This window comes from Halichoerus grypus, chromosome 8 (genome assembly GCF_964656455.1).
Source record: "Halichoerus grypus chromosome 8, mHalGry1.hap1.1, whole genome shotgun sequence".
NCBI lineage: Eukaryota > Metazoa > Chordata > Mammalia > Carnivora > Phocidae > Halichoerus > Halichoerus grypus.
The window spans coordinates 111957783-111973420 of record NC_135719.1 but is presented as its reverse complement, the minus strand read 5'-3'; the positions used below and the strand labels follow the sequence as shown (position 1 = coordinate 111973420).

Below are 15638 nucleotides of genomic sequence, written 5' to 3'. Positions count from 1 at the left end.
TAGACCCATGTGGATGCTCAGCTTAGTTTGTTCCGTCAGCCCTCCCAATGATTCTGTGAACTACACATACATTCAATAAACCCCTTTCTGTTTAAAATAGTTAGAAGGGATTTTCTTGTTGGCAGCTAAGAAGGCTGGTTTATATAGTAATTGGTACCGTAAGTGGTTGCAAACCCTCAAGGAATAAAATCGGAATCTAGGATAGGTTATTCAAATAGTTTAAGTTTGAAAGCTGAGGATCTGGTTCCCATTATAATACAGGTCACCACAGGATTTTATCTGTGGACTTTTATTTTTCCATATACGTTTTGGAATTGATTTGATGAGTCTCAAAAATACTCTTGGATTTTTATTAAAATCCTATTGAATTTATAGAATAATTTGAGGATAATTGACATTATTAAAATATTTTTGTCCATCAATGAACATGGTATGGTTCTCTATTTGGGCTTTCTTTTGTGTCCTATAATAATATTTTTAAAATTTATCCATAAAAGTTTTGTGGATCTTTGTTAGATTATTTCTATTTCTGGGTGATGTCCATTTCTCCTCTAGTCCAAAAACAATCCTGTTTGATATACAGGAAATTATGAACTACATTTTGTTAACCATTATAACTACATTATATGATGACTATAAAAGAGAAAGGGAATGGCAGAGGGAAAAAATTAAAAAAAATTTTAGTATGTATAAGTATCTACCTTACAGGTTTTTTAATACTCTTGTGGATGATGCCTGGATTTCTAATGCATTTTCTAGTTGGTTATTGCTGGTGTAAAACATAGTATGGGTTAAGGATACTTGCTACACTCTCTTATTCATTCTATCAGTTTCCCAGTTGATTCAGCTTTTTTAAACGTAGATTGATCTTATCTTCTTCAAGTAATGACTTTCTTTTCTTCCCTTCTAATCTTTAAACTCATTTAGTTCATTGCCCTATTTCACTGACTAGGACTGTAATGCTATGTTGAATAGGATCAATGACAGAGAAAGTCAAGTCTTGTGTCCAATCTTAAAAGGAATGCATAATAAAAGAAAGATGACGACTTTGCAATTTGGCTTCCCCATTTGCCACCACCTTTTCCAAGAACTGTCTCCCTTAGTTGTAACTACTTGTTGTTGGGGTGTACCATGGGAGAGAAGGAGGGAAGATGGGGAAACCCAGGCCCTGCTCAATTGCTTGCACTCCTCCCAAACTCTACTGGGCTCAAAGACCACTTTGTGTTAATCTCACTGATCTGCACTTCTCATTTTCTGCCTCAAGTTTAGACAGAGAAAGCAAGAGCTGTTCAGAGCTCTCTTTCTATGCCCATGTTACCTTCCATCTGTGGCTACTCACCCCTTCCTAGGCTCTTACTTCATCTGGAACTCACTCCAGGGCCTTTTCAGTTTTTCCAATATTTTCTTAGATCCATCTATTTTCTTTCTCCTTTCTGCGGCATCTTCAGGATTGGGTTTAGAGTAGGGATCCAGAAATTCCTTCAAGTAATACTTAAATTTTTGCTATTTGGGATTGTTGTCTAAAAATGAAAAGAACAGAGATGCAACTTGGTTGACCATGTAATAAGGAAGTAGCACAAGCTGCACGCCTACCATGAAACAGTATCTATGAAATACTATGAAAGTTGGCCTAAGACTCAGAAGGAGACTAGAGCTGGCCAGACCTTTGCATGCCTCAAACTGAAAACAGATTTCCCTAAAATCTTGAAGGTTTTAATAAAATCTAGAATCACAATCCTGAAAGGCATGTCTTGATCCTTTACTCAGAGGGAGAATAACAGGGCAGGTGGTTGCAGCTGAAGAAGAAGATGTACTCATATTCTATTTACACATGTCTAAAATCCAGCTTTTAGTCTATGGGGCTAGATGTTTGAAATTGGGTAAGAGAAGGAGGGAAGGTGGCAATGGGCAGATCACACACACAAAAAATTGTGGCCAGAGATCTTTGCCCTTGAACACCAAAAACTAAGAGGAGTTATCTCCCAGGCAAAGGAAACAAACAGATGAGATGGCATTTAGGATAAACCTAAAACAAAACTTTGGACTGCCCATCCTGGGCCTCCTCCTTCTTCCCCACAATATTCTCTAATACGAAATGAGTACTTCTCCAAGATGAGCAATCATCAGAACAGTACTGACACTGGACCTGTGCACAGATATTAGATCTATGTGGAGAGGAGGAAAGGAACATAAGGAAAAGACAAATAAAAAACTTGTATCATAAAGAAGCTTTTAAAATGAAGACATAATTGAAGAAAGAGTTCAAATCTCAAAGCAGTTACAAATCACATTCCATTCCTTACAGAGACTGTTCCAACAAAGACTGTTGCTGTTGGAGTCCCTCGTTTTATGTGATTCCAGGTCTGCTCACTTTCTTGATCCACACCTACTCCAGGGGAAATACCTTCCTTGCCTAGCTCCTGGTGAGAGTCTCATTACCTCCCAGTGTCAGCCTTTCTGCTCTTTCCCAGGCTGTTCTGTTTTTCCCATGCATGAGCCAGCCACCAGACTCTTGAAAAGTCCAAATGATGCTCACATCCTATGTCCTCCATTAAATTCTCTTTTGGAAGTGGAAAAATTATCAAGTAAATATATTGTATAAAAAATACAAATTTTGTGAAATTTGATTTTATGTAGGCAAAATATAACCATAATTGCATGTATTAAAAAACCAGAAGGATGTTTACATATCTACAGGCAAATAGGTACCGTTTTAGTAGCATTTAGTTTTCTTTTTTAAAAACTGGTAAAAAAATCATAAAATTTTAACCATTTTAAGCATACAGTTCAGTGGCATTAGGCACATTCCCATTTTTGTGAATCATCATCACTATCTGTCTCCAGAACTTTTTCTTCTTTTGAAACAGAATCTCTACCCATTAAACAATAACTCCTAATTTCCTCTTCCCCTCAACTCCGGATAATCACCATTCTACTTTTTGTCTCAGTGAATTTGACTACTTTAGGCCCCTCATGTAAGTAGAAGCATTTAACATCCTTAAAATCGAATAAATCATTTTATTTGTCCATTACCTCTACTTTGCACATTCAACATTCTTGTTACTTGTTATTCTCCAAACTGATTAGAAAGAGGTTTAAGTTCTAACTGATTGAATGTAACCATGTTAACAGGGGGTTTTTCTTGGTACCAATAGGCAAGTCTCTCTAAGCTTTGAAGGTGCCAATACTAGAGAAAATTTATTCTGATGGAGAAATAAAACTGAAGGAGAAAGTTGAGAGAGCTGAGTTATACACCGAGGAAAGATCACAGAAAAGACCCAAATGACAGAATTCAGTGTCTCTTTCAGTGGGTTGTGTGGGTTTTAATTTAGTCAGTGGGTAAGTGTACCAGCTGGCTTGAGACCACAGGGCTGGACATATTGGTCCTGGACTGGAATAGAAGGCAAGGTATCTGGTTTTGGTTCATCACATGAGCTCATTCATAATTCAGAAAAAGAAAACATAGTCAGGTGTTTGTTCTGATTCTTGGTTAGGAAACTTTCAAATGCTGCAATTGTTAAGAATTAATAAGATGATATTTCTGACGTTTAAAATTGATTCACTGGCTTTTCATAATAGATAAAGACTTCACATTTAAATAGTTATTCCAGAATGGCCTTTTATAATTGAGCTTTGTTTAGGTAACATTCTAAAAGGCATCACTCACTAATCATCAATCATTTAAAGAGTCTCTGCGGTGTTTCAGGCATAGTGCTACGCACTGGGGTAAAAAGTACTACGTTCAAATAATTCACGACAAAATAGTGCTAGGTGGGAAGGCAGGTAGGTAAGTAGCTAGCTACATAGATACATAGAGACAAGGGTGAAGAAAAGAGAGATAGGAAGAGAGAGAGACAGAGGGAATAAAAAGCGATGCGGCAAACTAAGGATCGGGTAAAGGGTAAATAAAAGTTCTTTGTACTATTCTTACAACTTCAAGTTCAAAATTACTTTTTAAAGGTGCTACAAAAAGTAAGAAAGAAGATAGAATATAAAAGTGATAACTAGTTCATTAAAAAGGTCATGTTGTAAAAGGGTCTTCCAACCTTATTTTTTTTTAAAGGAGTGATTCCTTATCACACTAATAGAGATTTAGAGGAAAATGTAGTTCCACAGGAATAAGCTTGCAAAATACTACGCTCCTCTCCCAGACAGTCTAGTGTACATTTTAGCATATTCAAAGATCAGAGAAGTCCCCTAGGAAATAAAGCCAACTACTTTATTTTGTTTAATACAGAATATCCCAGTGTATTTGACCATAGAACTCCTTTTTTTTTTTTTTTTAGTAACATCTACTAAAATAGAGATTTCAGAAATGCCATTGTAAGATAAGGAACATTATCTCAATTTGTGTACAAATTCAATTAGAAGAAGGAGTCTACATGTAAAGCATTGTATGCTCCTGAGTTTACACAGATACAGTTCCAATTGGTTCTCAGATCCTTTGTGTGAAGGTATAGACGTGTGGCCCTCCCTTAATTAGAAACTCTTATCCTTAATGTGGTATTTATTGAATTTCACACTGAGATAAATAGTTTTTGTTTATGCAATTTCCCAGGACTAATTGCTGAGTTTTTAGAACAGTCTTTCACTAAGCTTTAATGACTACAATTAAATGAACCACTAAGATAAAACAAATTATCAATTCAGCCACCTATTGTGAATCGGTTGATCTTGAAGTACCTGAGGAAAACATGTAAGATTGTTGGCCTTTTGCCTAAGATTGCTAGAGACAAGATTATCCAGGTAATTTCTCCTCGTTCCTTTGAGTCTTTTCTCAAAATTCCCCAAGAGTAGAAGGTGACTTCAGAAATATAACATCTGATTTTTCTCTATATCAATAAAGAAATCCCTGTTAACATGAACTCTCACTGTATGCTTCGTTAGTAGAAAAGTTTGCAAACGAATACTTGGGGAAATTCTAAGAAATAGTTGAGAACAATTTTTCTTTTTTAAAAAAAGATTTATTTATTTATTATTTTAGGGAGAGAGAGAGAGAGAGAGCACCAGTGGGAGGGACAGAGGGAGAGGGAGAGGAAATCTCAAGCAGACTCCCTGCTGAGCATGGAGCCTGCCATGGGGCTTGATCTCATGACCCCAAGATCACAACCTGAGCCGAAATCAAGAGTCAGTTGCTCAAACAAGTGAGCCATCCAGGCGCCCCAACAATTTTTCTTCATAAAAAAAATTCCCAATAAAAAACTTGAATAAGCTGTCTCATGTCTTAAGTGATAAAAACACATCTTGGAAGTGAATTCAGAGAATGCTAATTTTTATTTTTTATTTTTTAAAAGCTTTACTTTTTTTATTTTAAAGATTTTTATTTATTTATTTGTCAGAGAGAGAGAGAGTGAGCACAAGCAGGGGGAGCGGCAGGCAGAGGGAGAAGCAGACTCCCCACTGAGCAAGGAGCCTGATGCAGGACTCGATCCCAGGACCCTGGGATCATGACCTGAGCTGACAACAGATGCTTAAACGACTGAGCCACCCAGGCATCCCAGAGAATGCTAATTTTTAAAGTTTACAAACTAAATGTGTATTCAGTTGCTACTGATTAACTCTAGTATTCTGTTCCTTTCTATATATATATATTTAGGGCAAATGCCCAATACATGAACAAAAACAGAAATACTAATCCAGTTATAAGAAATATAATGAATTATCTCCACGATAATAATGTATATTGCTAGTAATAATGTTATATTATTAATATTATAGCTAGTAATAACAATGTAATTGCTAATATTTATAAAGATATTTTCTAACTGAAGTAGGTTTTCTTCATAATTATACATGTAAAGTCATAGAACAGAATGCAGTGATTCTTTTTTTTTTAAGATTTATTTATTTATCATTTGAGAGAGAGAAAGCAGGGGAAGGGGCAGAGGGAGAGAAAGAATCTCAAGCAGACTCCCCACTGAGCGTGGAGCCCATTGAGGGGCTTGATCCCATTCCCTGACCTGAAATCAAGAGTCAGATGCTCAACCAACTGAGCCACCCAGGCGCTTCCAGAATACAATGATTCTTAAAGAGCAAGTATCGATCTAATAATGCACCAATTCTCATTTAATTAATGGACTACATTGCTAAAAAAGTAAGTGTATTAGTGTAAAACCTGGTATTACTAAGTAGATAAAAGGAAGAAAAAGGATATAATGCCAAATAGATGGAGCTTCAAAACATCAAATTATCATTTTCCAATGATATTCCTAATTCGCATATTTCTTTACAGTTCTTTACAACTATGCTCAGCACACTGTGTAAACTGTCATTTAACCATGTTAATTATCTTGAATTCTTTCTTTAAACTTGTGCCTTGGGTTATGTGAAATAATGAAAAATAAGAGAAGAAAGAAAGATTAAATGAAGAGAGACAAAGAAGAACCCAACATTCCCTGTGATGGTTTTTGTATTAAAATATAAAAGGACATAATTTTATTTCTAATGGTGGATTATTATGTGGAAAATGCTAATTATTTTTTTTTCTTGGTTAGACCAAAGGTAGAGAAAATGGGTTTTAATTATTTACAAAAGAACTACAAGTTAGAGATCCATTAATTCGTTGAAACACTTCATAACCACCTACCATTCATTCATTTAATTCAGAGATTTGTGAACAACAGCCCATGGGCCAGCCACCAGGATTTACAAAGTTTTACTGGAACAAATCTATGTCCATTCATTATATTTTCTATGGCTGCTAAAACAGCTGAGTGGAGCAGTTCCAACAGAGACTTACCAGTCCACAAAGCCTAAAATATTTATGAATGGGCCCTTTACAGAAAGATTTTGTAGACTCCTGATTTAAGCAGGACCCCTCATTTGTTATCATTTAACAAGTGTTTTTTTCAGAGTCAATCTGGCATTGGTCTCCGGGCTAAGACTCCAGCAATGAACATACAGCTATCGGCTCTGCCCCATGGAGTTTATACTCTAGTGGAAGAGACCATTAAACTGCAGCATAATCAAGTCTAGAATAAGGGAAATGTGGCCAGTGATGGGAACACAGATCAAAGGCACCAAACCTGGAATGGAGAAGGGTGTATGCAGTAAGGGTAACCCTGGAAGGAAATGATATCCAAACTGAAATCTGAAGGGCAACAGTCAGTCAGGAAAGTAAAACCTGGGGCTGGGAGAGATGGGGGAGAAGGAGGGAGCTGGAGGTAGGTTGTGAGTGTTGCAAGGAGAAAGACAAATGCTGAGTCCCATGGATAAAAGAAAGTGTGGCATGAGTGATGTCTAGTCCAATCAGAGCAAAGGCTTCTAGGGAGAAGTAGTAAAAAGAAAGCTAGAAAAGCAAGCAGAACCCAGATTATGAGACTTATAAGGATCTCATGCCAAGGAAAATAGAAAGCCGTTGAAGGATTTAAATTATGAGATACAATCATATTTATATTTTAGAATGATCACTTAGACTTCAGTCTGGAGCTTGGAGGGGAGAAAGGCTAGAGTCAGAAATAACAATTAAGAAGCTGTTGTCGACATTTGGGCTCTTTCCATAATTTGGCTATTGTTGATAATGCTGCTATAAATATTGGGGTTCATGTATCCCTTCAAATCAATAAAATTACTAATTTGTAAAAACACTATTTCCAGGGGATACATGCACCCCAATGTTTACACACACACACACACACACACACACACACACACACACACACTGGAATATTACTCAGCCATAAAAAAGAATGAAATCTTGGCATTTCCACCAACGTGGATGGAGCTTGAGAGTATTATGCTAAGTGAAGTAAGTCAGTCAGAGAAAGACAAATACCATACAATTTCACTCATATGTGGAATTTAAGAAACAAAACAAATAATCATAGTGGGGAAAAAAGAGAAGCAAATCAAAAAACAGACTCTTAACTATAGAGAATAAACTGACGGTGACCAGAGGGGAGGTGGGTGGGGGGATGGGTGAAACAGGTATCGGGGATTAAGGAGTGCATGTGTTGTGATGAGCACGAGGTGACATATGGGAGTGTTAAATCACTATACTGTACACCTGAAACTAATATTACACTATATGTTAACTAACTGGAATTTAAATAAACACACACACGCAAAAAGAAGCTGTTGTAGAGATGGAATTCCTGGTTACAGCCAAGTGAGGAGATTGGCAAATCCTCTACCTGAAAAGCAACTATAAAGCTGGAAAAAAATGGCAAACAAATCATCCTTCAACATTCTGAAAATTAATAAAAGCATGCAACAATCTGAGAAACATTTATATTTGAAAAGCTGCTTAACTTCCCAAGTGGGAACATGGGTATCTGTAGTGCTCTGGACTTGGGCCACCCCCTTCCTCCCCCAGCTCAGTGGACAAGGAAATTTTCCAAGGCAGGGCAGGTCACAAGGACCAGTAGCACTTTCTCCCTAACTGGTGAAGGGGCTTGCTCAGTGCGGTGTGGTGGGAAAAGACTGCATCCAACAGTGTTATTGGTAAAAGTGACAATCACAATAGTTGAATAGGAAAGGCTCACAGCTCTGCTAGGCTGAGATTGTAGCCATTGTTGGAGAAGGCATATTTCTTGCTTGTCTGTGTGTATGTGCAGCTTACACTGGAGAAAACCCAAAGCAGTTACAATGCCTTGCTGACCCTGAAGCTGAGCGCATGTGCATAGGAGACACAAAAGGGCCCAGAGTAGAAGCCTGGGCATACTTGAAAATGGCATGAACTCTGAATGTCGCCCACTTTACCCTGGTACATATTTATCCAGCAGAGAACAGAAGTCTTACTGGCTTGACGTGGTTGAATCCTACCTCTACCCAACCTCTGTCTAAAAGAAGCAGTGCAGACACAGTGGTGACTTTAAAGAAGCAAGGTTAAAAATAAAAACAAGACTATTTAAAAAGCCAAAAAACATGAAGCAGAGACATCAGTAGGCACAAACCACAGAGGAGATAGATTTCACAGATCTTGCCAGGTAAATCACTCGACAAAGAAATAAATAAAACTGCAACCAAAACAATCTTCAGTGGGTAGAAAAATCAGAATCCAGAGTTGCTTTAAATGTATTACCTAAAATGTCCAGATTTCAACAAAAACTGCTAGACACTCAAGGAAACAGGGAAGTGTGACACAGACTCAGGAAGTAAAGGAGCTTAATAAAATTTGCCACATGTAGCCGAGTTGTGTTCTTCGGCGGTTCACATCCTCTAAGAAGCAGACCCAGATGAGATTAGACATGCAAAAGATTCACTGGCGGGAATGCCTGTGAATATGAAGGGAGAAGGGAGGAGAAATAGGTAAGGAGAGCCCTGGGGCCCCAGTGCAGGTCTGAGACCTAGGAAATGAGAGCAGGAAAAGAAGGATCGGCTAGGGAGACCCTAAGTTGTAGTGCAGTTCTGAGACAGTCTCGGCTATCCCTATTAGAGGAGCCCAGTGCTGGGCAGGCTCAGCTGTGGTACCCACACTAAGTGACTGCCTGGGAACAACCAGGAGAAGTGTGGTCTCAGGGTGACCAACAGATGTGAAGATTCAGCTGCTCAAACATACGACCTTTTGGCCTTCCGTAATACATCCATGCCTGCATGCCCACTCCCAGCAGCCTCTTTTTCTGTTTGGCTCTCCTCTTCTGTTTGCCAGAATAACTCAGGCTTCTCCACTTTACTTGGCATCAGCCTTCTCTAGTCTTCTAAGAATGAGTTTCCCTAATCCCCTGGGGCCTCACCAGAGCCTCCAAAGTCAATGAATTCTCACTTAACCATTCTTTTGTTCCAACCCCCTTGATCAAGAACCCTCTAAATCCAATTCCAGGGGTAATCCCTTCATTCTTCTTCTTTTTCTTTTTTCTAGATTTTAATTTTTTTAAGTAATCTCTACACCCAACTTGGGGCTCAAACCTACAACCCCGGGATCAAGAGTCGCAGGCTCCACCAACTGAGCCAGCCATGTGCCCCATAATCCCCTCATTCTTCATGGTACTTGCTAACTAATTCTTATAACTCTTTTAGGGTGTAATTTCCTCCTTCCTTCATCAGGCCCAGCACATACCTGCCAGGTCACGTGAAGATTTAACCCTGATCATCACTCTGGCAGCCAGGAGAGGTGGTGGGAGCAGCTCCTGAGGGGGGCACCTGTTGCCTTGCAGGGGAAAGGTCTCTGTAATGGCAGCTTCAGGCAGGAGGAGTGATAGCTCCTACTAAGGAAGGGTGACCACCTCTGCAAGCCCAGAGAGTTCTGGGTCCCAGGGTTTGCCAGCCAAGGCCCTGACCTTAGCCTGGGAGACCTGCCTCATCTGAACATTTCAACATCGCCAGAGTTCTGTGGCTCTCGCATAGCTTCTTCCTGCTGCCAGGCTGTTTTTACTCTTCCATTTTAGAAGTTAAAGATCTCTTCTTAAGCTGTCAGAGGCCCTCTGGCTCGCACACTTAGCCTTTAATTGTTCGTTAACTGCCCTGAATTTCTCATTATCCCATCAAAGGACATCAATATAGCTTATTAAAAAATAAGGCAATTCTACTCCCTGTAGGCATTACTCCCTGATATCTTTCACATGTCAGAATCACTACATTTCTCTCTAATGGGACATTTTCTAAAAATCTTCAGCATTTGGGCTCTCACCTTGTACCATAGATTATATCACGTCCTCCCCATTGTAGTCAGGATAGGGTCCTTGGTGCTGGCCAGCCATGAGTGAGCCAGTCCCAAGCCCCATCTTACTGTCAGTTTTCTCAGACCCAACTCTTGGGACCACCTGTGTCAGTTTAGTTCCTTCAAAAAATAAACACTAAGGTGTGTTAGCCATGCAAGAGATTTCCCAGGGGAAGGATGAGGGGAGGGGAGCAGGAGGAGGTATGGAGAACCTTCAGGTTGCAGTGCAGGTCTGACTCCTGAGGAAGGAGAGCGATAAGGAAGGATTGGGTGGGAAGAAGCTGAGACCTCAGTGGAGTTCAGAGAAAGTCTCAGCAGGGCTGATGGAGGGCCCCAGAGAAGACTGCCTCTAGGAGTCCCAAAGCAGGGAGGCACAGCCCAGCTCGAGTACCCACACCATGCTCAGACATTGGCTCAGGTATAGCCCTGGGAAGTGTGGCTTGGGGTGTGAGTGCTATGTGGCTCTAGGTGAAGCAGCTGGAAGCTGTCAATCAACAGTGACCCTCAGCAGTCCTACTGAGTGATGATATGACAAGTGTAATTCTATCCTCTACACGTGTCTTTTGCCAGTGTTTCTGAGGATCCCCAGACTAGAGCATTTCCACAAATGTCTCCTTTTGTTTTGAATTCCTACTTCTGTGTAAGTGATCTGTCTCCTCTAGTGATACTACCACTTCTGAAAACCTCAATGCTCTCTTGGCATCTATGCCCCAAATTCAAAGATCTCACTTCATTCCCCAAAGTGGTACTATCACAGTGCTATGATAGCTATCTGACATATGAAAGATTTGGTGATAATGAGGGAAATTCCAAGAGAGAGACATGAAACACTTAAATTTTAATTTTAGATGCTATCATGCTTAAAGTCCGCTGACCCTTCTCCCCTACGAGGAATCTCTTACTAGGCTTTCCCACCCTCCCTCTTCCTCACTTGTCTCTTCCTGAGAACTTTTCCCCATCCATTTCTTATTTCAGTCTCAATTTTCAAAATTCCCCTTCTCTTGGGTTGTCTGGAAGGGAAAAAAATAATAAATATTCCTGTGTTTTGCATTCCTGCATGTAGTTTGTGGACAATGTGTATCTTTTATCTCAACTACTACCTGAGATGAGGCTCTGGAGTCTCATTGGGCATAACCAAAAAAAGGCTAATTAAAGTGTTTTTATTAAATATTGTAGTCAATCCCAGACTTCTGGTACATTCTCATATCTTGGTTTTGGCCACTTCTCACTATATTTTTATCTGCTAATAAATTATTAAAAACTGAATCTCAGGTTAAACAGAAGGTTATGATAGACCTCGTGCAAAGATACAAGAAAACAAACAGCCATAAGCCACAGACTTTTCTATGCTATTCCTCATCTCAAGTTCATTTTCCAATCTATTGGTATTTTCATCTTTGAAGGAGGTAACATTCAGTAATGGCAAATGTGCATTAAAAAGACTACATATCAATTTATGAACAGATGTAGGCAGGTAGCCAACATGTATAAAAGGAAAATGTTTTAGGAAGCTGATTCTTTGATGTGTATGTTCTTTTATAAGAATTTTCCTTTATCTCTCCCATAAAAAAAGAAGCCTAGTTCAAAGCACAATCAGTCTTTCATGGTAAGGACAATGGATGGAAGCAATTTGAAGCAAATGCCCTTTGATTAAATAGATGACTATTTGACTTCTTAATAAATAATAAACATCAAAATAAAAACCTAGATCTTTTCAAGTTCACATGGCTATGGCTTATTTTAGCAGAATTAAAATGGTATATGCACTTTGAACCCTGTAGCTTAAATATTTTTAAAAGACTCCTTGGAAATGATTTTAAAATAACCCAACAACGTTCATGCACCAAAGCATGGAAAACTGAAAGCAAATCAAGATCCCCAGAATATATATTTGCCTTTCAGCATCACCTTGTACCTGTGGCTTTGATTGCAAAACGACCCTTGCATGTGTTTATTTTGAAGTCACTTTTGATAGGAGGAGGCATGTGCTGCAATATACAGATAAGCAGGAAATGAACCATGGATGAAAAATCTATTAGTTCCAAAACTCAAAGAGAATAGTGGCCTCAGCACTGCATGCTTGTCCCTTTGCTAATTTAAAATTTTCTCTGTTCCCAATGATGCCACCTAATGGTCCCAATTTTGAACCAGCCTATCTTGCATTTGTACTAGTTTATCAGTACGGGGAATTTATTTTCTTACCCACAAATTTTGAGGAAAAGTGATCCTTTTCTCACGTATTCTCTGCTGGGATGCCCCAGCAAAGATAGCTATGGTCATACCACTGGAAAACCAGTTGCCCTTCTGTTGACAACACCAGCTGGCTCTTGCTTCAATCATGGCTGTCCCTTTAAAAGGTCAGAATTTTATTTTCTTCCCCACGGTTGGGAAAATGTGTTCTCCCTGGTGAGTCGGAGATTCTTTCCCTCCAACACACACAAAGCATAAAAGTACAAAACAATAGCTCTACACCCAAGCTTAATTCTAATTATGTAGCTCCCTGAGAAGGCATTAGCTGAGAAAAAAGACCGCAGCATATCTGCTTACAACCTGCTTGTCCTTTTGACTGTGGCGGAGAGATTTCCTAAATGGTTACAGTTATTAGAATAGAACTACTAATAAGCTAATATTAGCTTGTTAATTTTTTTAAAATTTTAAATTAATTTCAGAAGTGAGAATAAAAAGTATAAGTTGCCTTCATTTCCCCCTGCCTGGTCGGAAACTTTTCACATTCGTATCGTGTAACAGTTTGCTGTGTATTCTTCATGACCTCTTAACACATTTACATATATACTTACATGTATAAGTATATGTAGCAGGTGGAATAGCGCCCCCAGAAAATTCACATCCACGTGGAACCTCAGAATATGATCTGATTTTGGAATAGGGTCTTTGCAGATGTGACCAAGGTAAGGAAGGGTCTTGAGATGAGATCATCTGGGATTAGAGAGAGCCGTAAATTCAACAAGGACTGCCCTTACAAGAGACAGAAAAGAAGATGCAGACACACGGAGGAAAAGATACATGAAGATGAGGGCAGTAATTGGAATGGCGCCCTCCATAAGCCAAGGAGCACCAAGGATTATTTGCAACCACCAGAACCAGAAGAGAGGCCTGGAGCAGATTCTCCCTCAGAGCCTCCAGAGGGAACCAACTCTGCTGACGCCTTGATTTTGGACTTCTGACTTCCAGAATAGTGAGAGAATACATTTCTGTTGTTTTAAGCCATCCAGTTTGTGGTAATTTATTGTGGCAGCCCTAGGAAACTAATATAGTACATATTTACACACATGCACACAGATAATTATTATCTTGGAAAGTTTCCATAAGAATCAGTGGTTCTGGAGTGCCCGGGTGGCTCAGTCATTAAGCGTCTGCCTTCTGCTCAGGTCATGATGCCAGGGTCCTGGGATGGAGCCCCGCATCGGGCTCCCTGCTCCGCAGGAAGCCTGCTTCTCCCTCCCCTACTCCCCTTGTTTGTGTTCCCTCTCTCACTCTGTCTCTCTCTGTCAAATAAATAAATAAAATCTTAAAAAAAAAAAAATCAGTGGTTCTCAGTGGAGGCTGTACTGCCCCACACAGAAACACGTGAAGATAGTTTGGGTTTCAGATAATTGGAGGATGCTATGGGCATTGAGTGGGCAACGTTCATACCAGTCCCACACACTGAGAAATTCTTCAACCTTCTGCCTGACTTTTGAATATCTCACCAGACATTTATGTAGGTGAAAAACCCATTTACAATTATTTGAGGCTAGGACCTTATGTTGTTATACAAGTAAACACAAGCCATAGTTTTAATATGCATACATTTTCTGAATTTTCAAAAAATACGATTACTGTAAAGTGAGAGAACTCTGCATTTTCTTTATTTGGAATCATGTCTGTGCAACTTGTCCGCATTGGTACCCGTTGTCTCAAAGGGTCCGACGGTACTATTTTACCTGTTAATTTCATTGTGCCTGAACCTTTACATAATTAAATGGATACTGTATTCATCAGGGTTCTCCTGATTAATATGAAGAGGTTTATTATAAGGAATTGACTCGTGTGATAATAGAGGCAGACACGTCCCAAGGTCTGTAGAGTGAGTTGGAGACACAAAAAAGCCAATGGCAGAGTTCTTGTCTGAAGGCCAGCTGGCTTGGAACCCAGGAAGAGCTAAGGTTTCAATTCAGATCCAAAGGCAGGGAAGAGAAAACTCGCCACAGCTTGAAGGCAGTCAGGCAGGAGGAATTGCTTCTTACTTAGATGAGGATCAGCCTATTTGTTCTAGTCAGGCCTTCAACTGATTGGATGAGGCTCACCCACATTAGGAAGAGCAATCAGCTCTACTAGATCTACTGATTTAAATGTTAATCTCAGGGCACCTGGGTGGCTCAGTCGTTAAGCGTCTGCCTTTGGCTCAGGTCATGATCTCAGGGTCCTGGGATTGAGCCCCGCATCGGGCTCCCTGCTCAGCGGGAAGCCTGCTTCTCCCTCTCCCACTCCCCCTGCTTGTGTTCCCTCTCTCGCTGTGTCTCTCTCTGTCAAATAAATAAATAAAATATTTTAAAAATAAAATAGGGAGCAAGATGGCGGAGGAGTAGGAGACCTGGATTTCGTCTCCTCTCAGGAATTCAGCTGGATAGGGATCAAACCATTCTGAACACCTACAAACTCAACAAGAGATCGAAGAAAAGAAGAGCAACAACTCTCTGAACAGAGAAGCGACCACTTTCTGGAAGGTCTTCTCTGATTTGTTTAGAGTATATTTTCTGGGGACGTTGTTACCTTGCTAGCATTTTGTTCTCTCATTAATCTATTCTCCTCTGCACAAAATGACAAGACGGAAAAAATCACCTCAACAAAAAGAACAAGAAGTAGTACCGACTGCCAGGGACCTACTCAATACGGACATTAGTACGATGTCAGATCTAGAGTTCAGAATCATCACTTTAAAGATACTAGCTGGGCTTGAAAAAAACATGGAAGTTATTAGAGAAACCCTTTCTGGAGAAGTAAAAGAACTAAAATCTAACCAAGTAGAAATCAAAAAGGC

The 15638-nt window shown here is 39.6% G+C and overlaps 1 long non-coding RNA gene across 1 annotated transcript in view; it reads right to left on the bottom strand.

The window, feature by feature from the left end:
* Positions 1–1396: 1396 nt before the first annotated feature.
* LOC144382785 (uncharacterized) overlaps positions 1397–15638 on the bottom strand; it is a 65043-nt gene continuing 50801 nt past the window's right edge. The window contains exon 3 of the long non-coding RNA XR_013450185.1: positions 1397–1520. This is a non-coding gene — a long non-coding RNA (uncharacterized LOC144382785). The remainder of the gene's footprint in view (positions 1521–15638) is intronic.